We start from the raw sequence: 16517 nt of genomic DNA on the forward strand, positions 1-16517 counted from the left end.
TAGCTTGTAGAACAATAATTTTGTGATCATAGATTGTAGCACTATAGTAATTTTGTGATCATAGATTGAAGAACTATAGTAAGTGATTCCGTGTTCAAGGACATCTGTTTGTCGGTCAGCAGACGCACGGTGTCGCAGTGAAGCACTTAAAACCTAAACTGCTTCTTTTTTTTTTTTTTTTTGAACCCATCCATGGCAGAGTGGATATGCGGCCAATGGGCTGAGTGGGAAGGCTGGTGGAGCGGGTGGAGCCGGGCGAAGCATCCGAGACTTCTCTCCAGCAACTATCCCATCCGGACCAGAGCCTTTCTTCATTACATCCTGATAATTCACATGTTGGGGACGGAACCGCCTCTCTGGACCCTTTCGAACATTTAAAGGAGTACATTTGCGGCTCGGTTCGTGGCTGCACGTCGCGCGGATGAGGAAGAAGGTTCGGTGAAACCAGCACACTCACTGGCGGTTCTTTTGGACTCTACTGGTCCTGGATTTCCAGAGGAGAAGCGGGGAACCGAACATCTTTCTTTCTGCTGGGTGAGTCCCAAACCCACACCTCCGGGTGGGGTTACAAACCGTTGGACCCTGGATCAGAACCAGGATGGGTTCATTCAGGTTTACAGGAGTGGGTCGGTGCTGGTTCTGGTCGGACTCAATTGCGTTTGACTGGGTCCATTGAATGAAATGTAACCAGAAGATCCTGCAGGGCCGAGAGCTCAAACTTTACCATGGACCTGGGACCCTGGTCCAGGTACCAGAACCATGGTCCTAAAAGACAGGTCCAGGTACCAGAACCATGCTCCTGACCAGGGTCCAGGTACCAGAACCATGCTCCTGACCAGGGTCCAGGTACCAGAACCATGCTCCTGACCAGGGTCCAGGTACCAGAACCATGCTCCTGACCAGGGTCCAGGCACCAGAACCGTGGTCCTGAAACACAGCTCCAGGTCCAGGTAGGTCATTGTGCTGAGGAGGACTAGCTCTCAGCTGCTGGTGGAAGTTGCTTCCTCTCAACACCACGGGTCCAGATGTCTCCGTGTTCTTCAGCTCACATTATGTTTGAGTGTTCCTTTGTGAGGAGAACTGATCTGAGTTCAGCCAGCGTCAGTGTTCTGAGTCCAGGAGCCTCCAGTCTTCATGCTCTTGTCTGAGGGTCTCCATCTGCTCCAGGATGTGGGTTTGTCTCTCAGACAGATGGAGCTGCTGGAGGTGGTCTGAGCAGGACAGAGTCAGATGAGGTGGAAAAGTGTTGGTACTACTTGGATCTTTAGACTTCATGTTTCATTCAAAGGGAGGATGGAGAGGTGGTGCTCAAAGGCTGGCTTTGTTCAGACGTGTGACTAGAAGCTTCAAATGAAGGATAAGCTGGTGTCATGAACGAAACATGAACTTTCTCTGCAGTTTGGAGCTGGGCTCACCTGTCAGGTCTCTGCAGCAGCACCTTCATGATGCATTTAAAGAGATCACTGATTACTTGAACATCCATCCATCCATCCATCCATCCATCCATCCATCCATCCATCCATCCATCCATCCATCCATCCATCCATCCATCCATCCATCATCTTTACCCACTTATTGTGGGGGTCACTGGTGTCTGTATCCAGCCATCACTGTGTGAGAGGTGGGGGACATCCTGGACAGGTCTCCAGTCCATCACAGGGACAAACGAGACAAACAATCATTCACTCTCTCACTCACACCTAGGGACAATTTAGAGTTACCAATCAGCCTAATATGCATGTTTTTGGTCTGTGGGAGGAAACTGGAGTACCTGGAGAAAACCCACACATGCACGGAGAGAACATGCAAACTCCACTCAGAAAGGCCCTCGGACTGGGATTTGAACCAGGGACCTGCGCGCTGAGAGGCAGCAGCTTTTCCAGTTGCGCCATTGTGCTGCCCGGTGATCGACTTGTGATGTTTAATTTATTAGCTCTGAAGCTAACACCATATGAATTAGCTCCAAATATAATAGAAGGGGTAATGCCAAAACTGGCTTTCTATTTGTTGTTTCTGCTGTCAAGTGGCAAGGTGGAGCAGTGGTTAGAGCTGTCATCTCACAGCAGGAAGGTGACAGATTCACCTACCAGCGTTTCAATTTTTAATGAGTAACTCTAACTTGTCCCCAGGAGTGAATGGTTTTTTGTGTCTCTGTGTCCCTGTGATGGATCGAAGGCCTGTTCAGGGTGTCCCCCGCCTCTCGCACACTCACTGCTGGAGCCTGACATCAGCTGCTTGTGAACCAGAAAAATGAAGCGTGTAAAGAAAACGGATGGATGTCAAGACATCGTACAGTCTGTCATCCGTTCTCCAGAGTTCCACAGGTCAGGAACTTACCAAACCAAGCTTTCACAGCGTAACGTTCAAGTCCTTCAGGATTTTTGAAACTGCGCAGTGTGTTGTCTGATAGGATGAGAACAAGCAACACTAGAGGGATTTTATTTCCTGTGAAACTGCAGTGTGAATGCTTATTGCTGAATAATAGCTGAAGTTGAAACCAGGCTGTAAAGGTTTCATCGCTGAACTTTAATGCTTATTGAATTCGAACAGCTGACATTTACTGAAAGCAGAAAAAGAAAAGCAAACACCAACCAAGGAAAAGCTGAATAAAGCAGAAATTCATTCAACCTTTATTTATATAGGCTAGCCCAATTGAGCCACGAGGACTCAAGTACAAGAAAATGCAGCAGAATAAGTTGAGAATAAGTTGCAGAGGTTGAAAAATACAAAGAAAAGCTGAAATTGGCACAAAAAAGCTGAAGTAAGCAGAAAGAGGCCGAAATGAGCATAAAAAGCTGAAATTATCAAAAAGAAGCACAAAAGGTAGAAATTAACAACAAAAAGGCAGAAAAAAGCTTAAAAAGTGCTTAAACAGGAAGTCAAAGGCTGAACTTAGCAGAAAGAAGCTGAGAGGGCAAAAAATAGCTGAAAAGAGGTGATGGGCGTTGAATTTAGCACAAAAAGCCAAATAAAAAAGATCTGAAGCTCTCAACATTGACCTGTCTAAGGGATTTTAAACAGCTGATAAGTTCATGGCAAAAACCAACACAGACACGTTCCTGTTTTTAGGATTTTACATCACTTTACAATGTAGCTGTTTTTTGGTTTATATCATTTATTCTATTTACTTTTCATTTTATATGTTTTTATATGACTTGTATGTACCTCATCTGTGTTCTTTGTTTAAAACAGGTCTCTCTTGTAAATGAGTCCTCAAGGTTCAATGAGACAAACCTGTATAAATAAAGGGTGAATAAAGCTGAACCAGTATAAAAGCTGAAGTGAGCAGTAAAAGGCTGTAAACAGCACAAAGGGTTTGAGTCATGTAAAGAGTGCTCCATTCATTTTCAATGAGAAAAAACATGGCTGACAAAGCTAAATATAAAAAAAAAGAAGTTAAAATTGCACGAATACCAAAAGTCACAGCAGGAATGTCCTGAATGAGCCGAACGTTTTGATACACGAATTGTTGAAATAGAACAACAAGTGTGGAACGAGTTACGCAATGAAAAACATGCGGAAGACGAACAGATCTCAATTGCGTAAACGATAAAAAAAATCACAATAATCAAAAACTACTCTTCAAGCAATGAAACCTAAGATTCAAAACTACCATAAAGACCTCCAAACCACGACTTTACGTTTTATCCGCATTGGGTGCTGGTCTACAGCCAAGGGTTTGGATGGAGAGAGGATACTGGACTGGTTTTCACCCCTGTGGGGGGTGTAGCTTAGGACAGCTTTGTGTATGTTCTGCTTTAGGGACGGCCTCTGTCAGACCATGTTTATGGTAGAGAACGATGGGTCTTCACCAGTGGACAGGGACGAGGACCATCACTGGTTTGGGAAACTTCAAAGTGACGGACATGAAATGCAATGCGCATGTCATACGTGTGTTTATGTACTGTAGACACGTTATACGAAACTCAAACCTTCACCAGACTTTTCTTCATCACTGTGGTGAAAGACCCAACCAGGGAGGTTTAACCTAACCTGCCTGACGGTGTTGGTTCTGGTTCTGTGCAGATATCTGGCGTAAACAGTTGCGTATAGTATTCAGAGTGGCTGCATCCATGAAGGAGCCAGTGAGCCAGTTTACCACACCCACATCTAGGTTTTTTACACCTCCCCATCTGTACATTAGCTCTAGTGCCAAATTTAATGAGTGTTTCATCATCCCTGGCTTTGCAGCTTGTTTATGTTTTTTATGAAAGTAGCACGGTGACACAGTTAACTGAAACGTCGTAATACTAACGCCACATCTTCAACTAGGGGTTCTGGCCATTTGGGCTAAATCACAAGATCCATCGATCCTATCCAAAGAGCAGGCGGTTTTCTTAAAGTTCTAGTTTTTGTCACCACAAGGGGATGTTGCTGATTGATTCGTGCAGTTTGACACGTCCTTCTACAGTAAGAGTGAAGGACGGTGAACCTCTGTCTTCTCAAACCTGCAACAGAAACGGACCGACGCCGACAACAAGGCGCCTTCTGTGACAAACATCCCTGCTTATACTGGCTCCAAGTTCCTGCAGAAGAACATGACTTCATGTCTGATTTGACTTCATGTTTGTTCTGAGGACGGGACACAAAGAACATCGTCGCTCCAGAGTCCGGAAGTACCGGAAGGTTCGATCTGCTCTGCAGCAGCTGGAGACGTGTTAAGGAGTCCAAACGAAGACATGAATTATCTGGGATGTAACTAATCACTACTGGAACTCAGTCATCGCAAGGAGACTATAATTACACCGTCCACCACCACACACACACACACTTACCACCACCACCTCCCCCTTACACCCTTCATGCAATGATGACCACACACACACATATGCCAATGTACACACTCACGCCTACACACTCCTCATTTCCCCTTGGACCATTTCCTCTCTTCCACTGCTCAGATTGCTGCATTAGAACATGACACACACACACACGAGGGGGGAGGATCGGCTCTGCTGGGACCACAATGCAGCGAGGATCAAAGGTCATCCAGCCAGCCAATCAGGGGACTGTCTGCTTTAGTCGGTGGAAGAGGAGGGTAGCCCCCCCCCCCCCTTTCTTTTTGTTCTGGTCAGGGTGGGTCTGCTCTACAGGCAGCTCCGTTTCCAGATCCGGCTCTGCTCACAGGGTTCTGTGTGGACCTCTGGACCCATCGTTAAACTAACAGATCATGCTCCGGCCCTGACAATCCTCTACTGGTTTATAACCAGTTTACGATGTTTGTGAAGGAGACACTTCCTGCTGAAAGACGAGGGTTCAGTTTGTGTTCTTGCTCCCGTTCACTCGTCTTGTGTGGGCGATGACATACGAGGCTAAACCATCCAACTAAAACCCTTGAGTTGATGACACACACTGACTGTGAGTTATTAAAGGTCAGTGTTTCTTGAAGGAAAGCGTTTGTTTCATGCCAGAGTTTCAGACGAAGATCGTCTACGTTGAGAATAAACAGATTAATATCTGTTTTGGTCAGACTTTGTATGCGATGTTATGCGAGATCTGCCAGCTCTCCAAGTGTTGAGAATGACTCTCGGCTCAGATTTTAGCTTAATATCTGTAAAACTGACCGAGCTAGATCCGTTTTTTATACACCCAATAAAAGTGGGATACCTTATTATGGTATAGTCTCCATACGACCGTATGTCTGTAAAGTTTAGCTTCTCCCACCCATAACTTCAGATATGTTCAAGATTATTTAATGAAACTTCATACACATATGCATCATCACTAAACGAAGTGTCACATAATCTTTCCATCACCTCAACTCCAAAGTCAGGGTCACAAATCAAGGTCAAAGCTCAACCAAGGTTGTTGGTTGTTGTGGCTGTTGCTATAGATTGCTTTACAATGGTTTGTTGATGGGCGTAAAACATGCCATTTGAATTACTCTTGTTTATGCCCTGGATTGGCTGTGGTGGCCATCTTGAATGAAGGTGACTAATGTAGATCAAATAATAATAATGTGTTATGTATTATCATTGTATGTTCTCATACAATGGCAAAATTGGTTCTGTGCTTTTAACCTGTCCAACAGCAGGTGGAGCAGTGGGCAGCTACGGAAAGCGCCCAGGGAGCAACTGGAGATAAGTTGTCCTGCTCAGAGACACCACGAGATGTGCCATGACCGGGGGTCGAACCGGGGAGTCGGCTGCTCTGCCCCTACACCATCTCAGCCCCAATGATTATTTTCTGAAAGTTTCCTTAAAATCCATCCAGTGGATCAACAGACCATGTGCAATAACATTATCACCAGGTTTTGACTAATTGCACAAAAAATAAAATGGTGTGAAGGAGCCAACAGATCCATAAGAGCCTCAGTTTGTGCTGAGCAGACTGATCTGTTTCGTGCAGGCCAGGTAAATGAACCACCCCCATCAATGCTGTGCTGCTCACTGCCCTGACGGCCATATTGTTGTGTGTCGATGCAGAATTTGTGTTCCCCTAACTGTTGTGTGTTGCGGGATTTTGGATTGATGAATGATTGGTGCGGTGGCTTTGGAGTGGTCAGTCATGTGTGAAGGAAGCAATTTGTGTTGCACAGAGAGGGTGGCTGGATGTATGAGCTTTGATTTGCATGACTGATTCTTAGACTGTCTGCATTTTTGTCCCCCGTTGCACAGCAAAGAGGGGGATTTGGGAATATCACCAATCCTTCTGTCTGTGCATGTTGTGAGCATGGAACTTCAAAAACAAGTGAGGTACAGACTTCTATTTTAGTGTGTGGCTGCAGCTAGGCATAAGAAAGGTCCCCATTGAAACGTGGGTTGCCCTGTCAAAATCTAAAAAGTCTATCACACATTATGTAAACTGACCACCATTGTAATTTGAGGAAACTATATGCTTTCTAGTTTTTATATTGCTTAAACATATAATTTCCTCAAATGATTGGGGTGGCCATAGAATAATCTACCATTGGCCCTGTCCGCCATTGGCCACCCCCTGGCTCCACCATTGTACTTGGTTGTGGATGAAATTTCTCTCTCCAAATGCCAGCATCCATCATGTCGTAAGGTTTACCTGCATTTCCTGTTCAATCTCAGTCAGAAAACCATTCATCTTGAAAACTGCACAAACATTTACTGTTCAAATCCCTCAGTGACAGGGGACATCAGAGTACTGCTCGTTAAAGTTGGTAAATTCTCATCAAAACCTGTTTTAGCCCGTTTATATGTTGAGGTTCAGGATCCTCAGAACTATTAGCAGGATCTTATTGTGCATTTTAGATAAAGAAAAAATCTAAACGGCAACAAAAACAGTAGCTTTTACAGCAGGTGCCTCCCTAAAGGTCTTACCTGACTGATGTCCTGTTTCAAAGCTTTTAGCTACTTGTCTGCTCACTCCAAGTCAATTTTTGGGTCACGGCATGCCCTAAATGATGCTAACACCCATAAAAGAACCCAATAAAAATGCATCTCCTCTTTCTGGTATACCTGAAATCATGAAAGATAAGCTCAGAGTTGAACTGTCTATGGAACAAGCATATCGTTTGGTTCTGATTTACACAGTACCACCACCCACGCATGATGACGTTCCTCTGCACTGTAGTGCGGGTATCGGTGAACTCTTCTTTCACGACACACAGAAGAACTGGGTTCAGAGCCTTGCTCGGCCTCGATGCTGCTCCGGTTCAGTGACTCAGAGTGAAGAGATTGTTAGCAGCAGTCAGAACTTGAGTCAAATCTTCCCGAGCACAGAGAGCGCCATTCATCGAGCTGTGGGAAGAGTGAGGAGAGGGGACAGGAGTGGGTCGGGAGGGGGATAGCACTTAAAGTGGTGTGATGATGTTTGTCTGTCCAGAGCTGTGTGACAGCTGTCTTCATCTGATTGAGAACATGCAGGGACTGAACTCTTCCTGTATGTGTGGAGCTCTGCGAGCTTCATTGGACCAAAAAGGACTAGTCTTGGTGGACAAGGGGACGAGACGTCCATGTCTGTCTCAGACAATCATGCAGTTTGAGAAAATACAATTCAAAGAAGAAGTCTGTGGATGGAAAAATGTGAACTGGAGAAACTGCATTTTCTGCAAAAATGCAGTGTGAATGCTTGTGGCTGAAGTGTTTGCTGAAAGCTGCTGAACAAGCTAAAGCTTATTTGAAACTCACCAAAAGCTGAAAGGTAGAAAGAAGAAGCTTAAAAGAACACAAAAAGCTGAAACTATCAAAAAAAGTAGCTGAAAGAAGATGCAAAAAGCTGAAATTAGCAGAAAGAAGTTAAAGTAGCAGAAACATTCTGAAATGAGAAAAAAAAGAGTAAAAAATGAAAAAGCTGAAATTAGAAGAAGATAACTTAACAGCTAAAATTAACAGAAAATCAGCTGAAAGTAGCCAAACAAGCACAAAAGCTGAAATTGGCACAAAAAAGCTGATGGAACACAAATATGGTGACTAAAATAGTCAGAAAGAAGCTGAAAAGTATACCAAAAAGATGACATTTGCAGAAAATTTGCTGAAAAGTGACTGAGAAACCAGAAAAAGAGTAAAATTAGATGAAAGACGCTGAAATTAGCAGAAAGGTAAAGGGAGCTTTAAAATATATGGAAGAACAAAAAACAAAACTGTAGTTATAAGAAAGAAGATAGAGGAGCAAGACAGAAGCTAAACATTTTTTAGAAAATTGCTGAAATGAGCAGAAAGAAGCTAAAAGGAGCTGAAGGAAACCAAAATTAGCAGAAAGAAGTTGAAAAAACCGACTGAACCAGATCAAAATTAGGTTTTAAACATCACAAAAGCTTTGAAGGATGTGAAGAGAGATCCATTCATTTTCAATGTCAGCAAAAATGGCTGAAAATCCAAATATTTCTAAAAGTAAAAATTATACAAATGTCAAAAGTCACAGCAGGAATGTCCTGAAAGAGCTGAATGTTTTGATTTATGAATTTTTGAAATTGAACAAAAACTGCAGAATGAGTTAAACGTTGAAAAACTTACAAAATAAAAATGAATCTGAACAGTGAGAATCATTTAGAAACACTGTGATACCAAAATGTCCTCAACATGCTATGACTGCAGAGCAGCTGAAACAGGTAGGCATGAACACTGATTAGACTTAATGTGTTTCAACAAACCAGAAGTAGGTATGAATATATCTAGACCATAATGCATTGCAAAATACTGACTTTCAGCATGATCATTAGTAACTATTCAAAAGACAATTTAGAGTTACCAGTCAGTCTAACATGCATGTTTTGGTCTGTGGGAAGAACCCGTAGTACCTGGAGAAAACCCACACGTGCACAGAGAGAACATAAACCCTGCACAAAAAGGCTGAGAGGGCAATCCTGTGACCTTGCTGTGAGGTGCCAGCTCTAATCACTGCTCCACTGTGCCACACAGAGGAATGTTCATAGTTTAAGGAAATTATGAGCATTCCTCTGTAAATGGATTCTTGTAATTGGTGAAATTATTTGTTTTGTACATAAAGTGAAAAGCTCAGAACTTGGGACCTGAGTCAGATTCATGAATTGTTTCCAGTAATGTCACGCTACATGTACCATTGCCGCGTACATTCAGCACCGACACCAAACCAGAACTTTTTACAGTCACTCTGAAGCTCATGACGCGCTCCATCTTGTTGCTCTCTGTTCGATAGTTTGTAAAATCCAAAGCGATGCTCTGAAACGTGCTAAAGAAGCTCCCTGTTCTGAAACGTCTCTTTCTTCCTGGTGCGATGACTCATGGTTGCTATGGAGATCAGCTCTCCTCCATCTCTCTGCCAGCGTCAGTCCATCTCTCTTCACTTTTGCCTTTTTCTTCTTTGCTTTGCTTCAGGTTTCTCCATCTTTCCTGTAATGTTAAATAACTTCATTTCTTTCTCCATTAGTTTGCTCTGCTTACTTTGAAAATCATTTCTTGCTATTTACTTCCTTGATTCCACGTAATTCCTGCGAGAACTGCTAACCTAAAAACACTCCATGTATCTTTCTATCTTCTGTTTTCCCTCCTTTTGTTATCATCTGCCTTTCTGCTCGTTGGCCATCTGCTCACCAGATGTGGCCCACTGTCCCAGCTGTTGACATCATTATCATGCACAAAAGAGATGAGATGGAAATTATCCTATTTCAGAGAAGACACGTGGTTTTTAGATTTGGATGAATATCAGAGGGGAATCCTACGGGTCTTCAATACCTTCAGAGAAGGCCCATGAAATTAGCACAAATGGAAAGTTGCTTTATTTTTTATTAGATATTAATTTTATATAAAATGTGTATTTTCAATATGTTTCTTATTGTCTGTAGAGTACTTTGAAATTGAGCAAGAAACTGTTTTTCTTCATGAATAAAAAAAAAGTTACTCAAAATTAGCGTTTCCAGACAAAACATGTGTTGGAGGTTCATTTTCTTTGGTTAGGACTTCACCGTCAGGAGAGAATAAATTGTAAAAGAAACACAAGATTTAAATTGTAATAGGATGATTGAACAAATGAGAAGCAAATATTCAAAGAGTTTGCAGTGAAGCAGAATAAATGAAAACATTCGCACTTTTAGATGCAATAAACAAGACTGAAGTGAAATTTGCTAACAAAAATATATGATTTAAAAATAAAACCTTAACCGTAACCAACAGAAATTACAGTATTTGTCAAATGTCATCATTTCATGAAAACAAGTTACAATGGGTATATTTAACTTTCAATTTTCTCTGTTTATATCTAGAATACTTAGTAATTCAGTGTGGATTATTTAATTTACAAGTTGTACTTGAATGCACCATTAAGTCATTTCTCACAAAAAATGTTGTATTTTATTTAAGCCCTGGCCTAGCTCTGACTAAACTATTACTTTAAAATGAAGTTTTATGTCAAATATTTTGTTTGACTTCTGACAAAAGCATCCATCATGAGCATTTTATTTCCTATTTTTAAATAAAGCCAATGCTTTGTTGCTTATATTAGTTTTAAAGTGGCACATAGCTTTAGTCAATTAACACATTATTATTGTTACTGGATATCTGGTGAATTTACATCCTTAAAAGTCCAATAAATCACATGAAGGCATGCACATAATGAGGTAATGCTGCTATTTAATCTGTCTGCCAGGAAAAAAGCCGTCTCGATGACTCCTTTACAGCAAGGCACTGAAAGGAAAAGAGCTGGGAAACAAGTCCTGGAGAATCTTAAGTCTTCCAAACGGCTTTTCACGTGACAGCAGCTATTTACAGGAGCAGATGGGTGAGGCTGCAGGCCAAGAGGAAAGAGGTGAGGAGCCATTGTAAGTGCTGCTGAGATGAACAGAGGGATGAAAGGAGAGGAAGATGGAGGAGGAAGAGGTGTCGAGTTGCAGTAAAACTCCCATACGGAAAAAGAACCGAGTACGGGAAAAGTGGATTGTGCATTTGGAGTGGATTGTTTCTGTCGTGACAAGAAGCTCAGGCAAATACTTAGTGGAAAGAGCAACACATTGGACCATTACAGCTATTCACCGAGGCCTTTCTCTACATTTGTCTCTGCTTTATCCTGTTTAAATCTTCCTTATCTTGATCCAGTTGCTTTGCAGCCATCAGTTGTTGCCTTCTTCTTCTTCTTCTCTGCTTGTTATCCGTCAGTTTTCTCCCTTTCCTCGTTTCGCACATTCCCCCCTTTCTGCCTTCTTTAGTGAGGGGAAGTGGTAGCCTCGGCCTGTTGGCTCCCACAGGAACAGGCATGCCTTTGTCTGTTGACACTGTAGGAAGATGAGTAGCTAGTCTACCCCGTTAGTCCCAAAAAGTCCGGCAGGAATTTGGAGATTCTCTGTGGAGAGCGAGCCACACGGGGTTTCTGTAAATCAGCCAACAGTTTAAGCCTCCATTGTCTGTACAGCCTGTCGCGTATTGTGTGAGGCTCTCATGGTTCTTAGAAAGAATGGGACAGAAAGCAGAGAGCAGACGGAGAAAGGAAGACCACAGACCCCGGTGAAATGCTTTCCAAACGTAATCAAAATATACAGTTTGTTAACCCATTACCCCTGTTTTCATCTATGCTTTGATGGAATTCCAAAATGTGAAACAATGCAACATAAAGCTAAATCATATGGTGCCTTTTTGTGACTTACTCAAACCAGAGCATTTTTTTTTTTTACCTGTTACAGTCTTTGGTTGTACTGTGTCCACTTTCACAACATGGACTGCAGCTATAACTACACCACAATCTTCAAAAGAGTAGCTTTGTATTATTATACTCACAACGTCACGGTGGAGTCATTGCTGGAGCAAACAATTTCAAAAGCAAGCCACATTACAATAATGGTAACATAGCCCAGCTGTGAAATTTATTGTGTGATTAAGCTAAAATAGTGAATTAAACAAAATATTTAGGGCAAATAACCTTTAGCTTTGACATTCTCTTACTGTGAGCTAGTTGAAAAGACAGATACTGTTTTCAGGGAAACTCCGTGTGTGTTAATGACACATTCAGTACATGCTCATCCTTACGAAGTTAATTAGTGTATAATAGATCAGCAGGGGGCGGCACAGTGGATCAGTTGGTAGAGATGTTGCCTCTCAGCGAGAAGGTCGCTGGATCGAATCCCCGCCTGGGGTTTTTCTGGGTGCAGATTGCACCTTCTCACCGGGTATGTGGGTTTTCTCCGGGTACTCCAGTTTAAAAAAGTCTAAGTTTCTTTATTTGTCATATGGACCACATGTGGTACATGTGGTGGAACAAAATTGTGTACACAGGGTCCCAGTTACATCCAACAAAAGTATAAACTATAAAGAAAAACAGTAATAAGATCTAAGATATGAACAAAGAAAAACGTTAAACTAAAAATACTCTAAGCACTAGTAGTACAAAAACAATATGCCGAACAACAGCAGCACTCCTTCCTTTCCCATTTGTTCCTCCCACAGACCAGAAATGTGCATGTTAGGCTGGTTGGTAACTCTAAAATGTCCCTAGGTTGGAGTGGTCGTTTGTCTCGTTTGTCTCTATGTGTCCCTGTGATGGACTGGAGACACAGTGATGGCTGGACATGGGCACCGGCGACCCCCGTGACCCAAAATGGAACAAACGGGTAAAGATAATGGATGGATGGATGGGTGGATGGATGGATGAATGGATGGATGGCAAACAGAACAAAACAAAAAGATGTGATGAAAAGTCATTGGGAATGAAAATATAGTTGGAAATGCTAATGCTAAATGAGTCCATGACTATGCTAGCAAACTCACCACAAATAATAAGCTACATTAACTTTTAATACACTCTTCCATTTGTGAATGCCAAAAACAAATGCAAATAATGGTGTCTTGCTATGAACATTAACAAAGCTGTGCTTGAATTGATCAAAATATTAGTTTAAAACCTAGCTACAAGCATCTAACAAGGTTGAGTCAGGTCCTCTGGATTGATTCTTCTTTGATGAAACATTGCGTCTTTTATCCAAAAGACTTCTTTAGTCTGGCTTAACAAAGAACTATGGTCGTTCCACCTAACAAAGATGTCTTATTTAGAGTGAATAAGTACTCGAATGTATATTAATATAATATGGCTCTAGTTCAAGTCAATTTTATTGTCATTCGCATCACATGTGGTACATGAGGTGGAACGAAATATGTACTCAGATCCCAGTTACATCCAACAATAGCACAAATATAAAGTATAAAAGGAAACAGTACATAAGGATCTAAGATATACGCTAAATAAACACCAAATGATGCACTAAATGATCTAAGGTATACGCTAAACACTAATAATGTAAAACAATAAGTCATAACAACAGCAGCCCGAACATTAGTCTGTGGTGAGCAGATGGGTATGAATTAATAGAGCAGCATGAGACAATCAGCAGCATGAGATCAGTAGCATGGATAATCAGCAGCACAGGTAAGTCACATATCACCAATTAAAGTGGCATTACAGTGATTTTTTTTTCACGTTGATTATTCTGGTTAGATATTCATGAGTCTTAACAGCTTCAGGGTAGAAGCTGTTCCTCAGTCTAGTGGTTCTACACTTAATGCTCTTTAACCTCCTGTCTGTGGGGAGCAGAGCAAAAAGTGTGTGTGCTGGGTGAGTGTGGTCCTTCATGATGCAGGTGGCCCTCTTCCTGCATCTGGAGGTGTAGATGTCTGTGATGGTGGGGAGACTGACTTCAACAGTCTTCTGTGCAGCCTTCACCACTCTCTGCAAAGCTTTTCTTTCTGCAGCTGTGCAGCCTCCATGCCACACGTTGATGCTGGAGCACAGGATGTTCTCCACTGCACACCTGTAGAAGGAGGTGAGGACTGAGCTTCCCAGACCAGCTCATCTCAGCCGCCTGAGGAAGTAGAGTCTCTGATGAGATTTTTTGATCAGGCTGGTGGTGTTGTTGCCCCAGCTGAGGTTGTTGTTCAGGTGCACACCTTGTAACTGGAGACCACTTCACCGCAGATCCTCCTTTGTTCAGGAGGGGCGGGGGGTAGGTGTGTTTGCTCTGTCTGAAGTCCACGACATCTCCTTCATCCGCTAATTGCAGCTTTGTCTAAAAGTTGTCTACATCTTGTGAAAGGATTCTACCAATTTGTTGGAGCATTTACTTAGTTACAACCCATATCAAAGTTTTCTGCTCATAATTTTTTTATTCTTCGGTTTTGTCTGTTTATGGTGGTTAAAAATTGTATTCTTAAATTGATTGAGATTCATAAAAATGCAGGGTTCTTCTTTATCAGTGGTGGGCACGGTTCCGCTAATTGCGTAACAAACTTGCCATTTAGCAAATTAGTGTTTTCCCTATTTTTGAAAAGCTTTAGCAGAATGAACTTTAGCTAATTTAACTTAAGTTAAATTTAAAGGCAGTTAATTCAAGTCTGCGCTAAAAAAAAAAAAGAGACAGTTTTCCACATTCAAAGCATACAAGAGAATGGGGATTTACATGTAACAATGTTATGCAAGGCTATGCACCACCTAGTGATGTCACCACCCTTGCAATATCTTTTTCCCCCTCACTGCAAAGTCTCTTGGTGTCAGTTTACAGTCAATAACAGACTTTAACATAAATGACAAACCAGAACAGGAAAATAACATGAAAATCCCATTTTCACCCTCACAGCCATCGTAAACAGTCAGAAACATTGCACATATAATTCTTACCCAGCGTGCTTTGCAATGCTCACACTGTCTCTGGGACGTGACTCTCTCACACATTTCACACATCTTTTCTTTAATACAAACAAATCTATTACGAAGAGAATATTGATGATGACACAGCAACTTTATAGTTAGTTTATAAAAGTTGTTAACCACAAAGAGGATCACCAAAGTGAGTTAGTTCATTATAGTAAATGACACGTGGGAGACGTCTGACACACACTGAATGCATCACTCTGCTTCAGCACAGCAGAGTTCTGCTCTACCTTTTTGGTTCCGATGGCCCGGATTAATTTATGAAAGCTCACCTCTGTATGGGACATGGACGCTCTACTTGTGATTTATGAACCATTTTGAGTTGTGCTGACTTACAACGTTGTCACTTTACAGACCGTCACAGTGTCAGCGAGAGCATTTATAAAAATTATCAACTTAGCGTTAGCTTCTGCTAATTTGCTTTTATCTGTTTAGCATTAGCAAAGCTTTTTTTTAAGTTAACAAATTAGCAGTTCGCTAAGGGAACTTTTTGGTTAGCTTGGCTAACCAAAAATCTCTTTGATTAGCTTTTTCGGTTAGCCACTGTTCTTTATGAGTCTTTATGAATGCACAGCACACAAATAGTTCTTAAAAAATGTCATAGCTAAGCTAAAGGAAGCTAATCAACATTGAAAACGATAAAGAGATGCTGATTTATTAATCAAATTCTTCAAAATGTAGTGAGCAAATGCAGCATATGGTTAAACACTGTGTACATGGTCACATTTTTTCTTGACATAAATAGTTTTCATCAATCTACTTTTGTTTCAGCTGTCTGAAAATTCAAAGTAAAAACATAAATACAGGCTTACACTACCAGTAAAACTTATATATTTTTATTGTTAAATGTCTCTTTGAAATATTATGATCACAGCTCTTTTACAACCATAATCAAACTCTGTGGAAGCTGCATTTCTAACATCCTTCTACCAGTATCCCCACTGTTCCTCCTCAGGACATGCCCAAACCATCTCAGTCCGGCCTCTAACTTTATCTTCCAGTTGTTCAACCTGTGCTGTACCTCTGATGATCTCATTCCTAATCTTATCCATCCTTGTCACTCCCAAGGAGAACCTCAACATCTTCAGCTCTGCCACTTTCAGTTCTGTCTCATTTCTTTTTGTCCATGTCTCTGGCTCCAAACCATACAACATATCGAGTCTCACTACTATCTTGTAACCTTAGCTGACACCCTTTAGTCACAAATCACTCCTGAAACTTTTCTCCATCCACTCCATCCTGCCTGGACTTTTTTCTTCACCTCTTTACCACACTCCCCATTTTCCTGAACAGTGGACCCCAAGTACTTGAAGTCCTACACCTTTGTGACCTCTGCTCCTTGTAGCCTCACTGTTCCACCAGCCTCCCTCTTATTCACACACATCTGTCTTACTACGGCTGACTTTCATTTCTCTTCTTTCAAGTGCATACCTCTACCTCTCCAA

This window comes from Nematolebias whitei, chromosome 6, assembly GCF_014905685.2.
Source record: "Nematolebias whitei isolate Nwh7 chromosome 6, NemWhi1, whole genome shotgun sequence".
NCBI classification, from domain to species: Eukaryota; Metazoa; Chordata; class Actinopteri; order Cyprinodontiformes; family Rivulidae; genus Nematolebias; species Nematolebias whitei.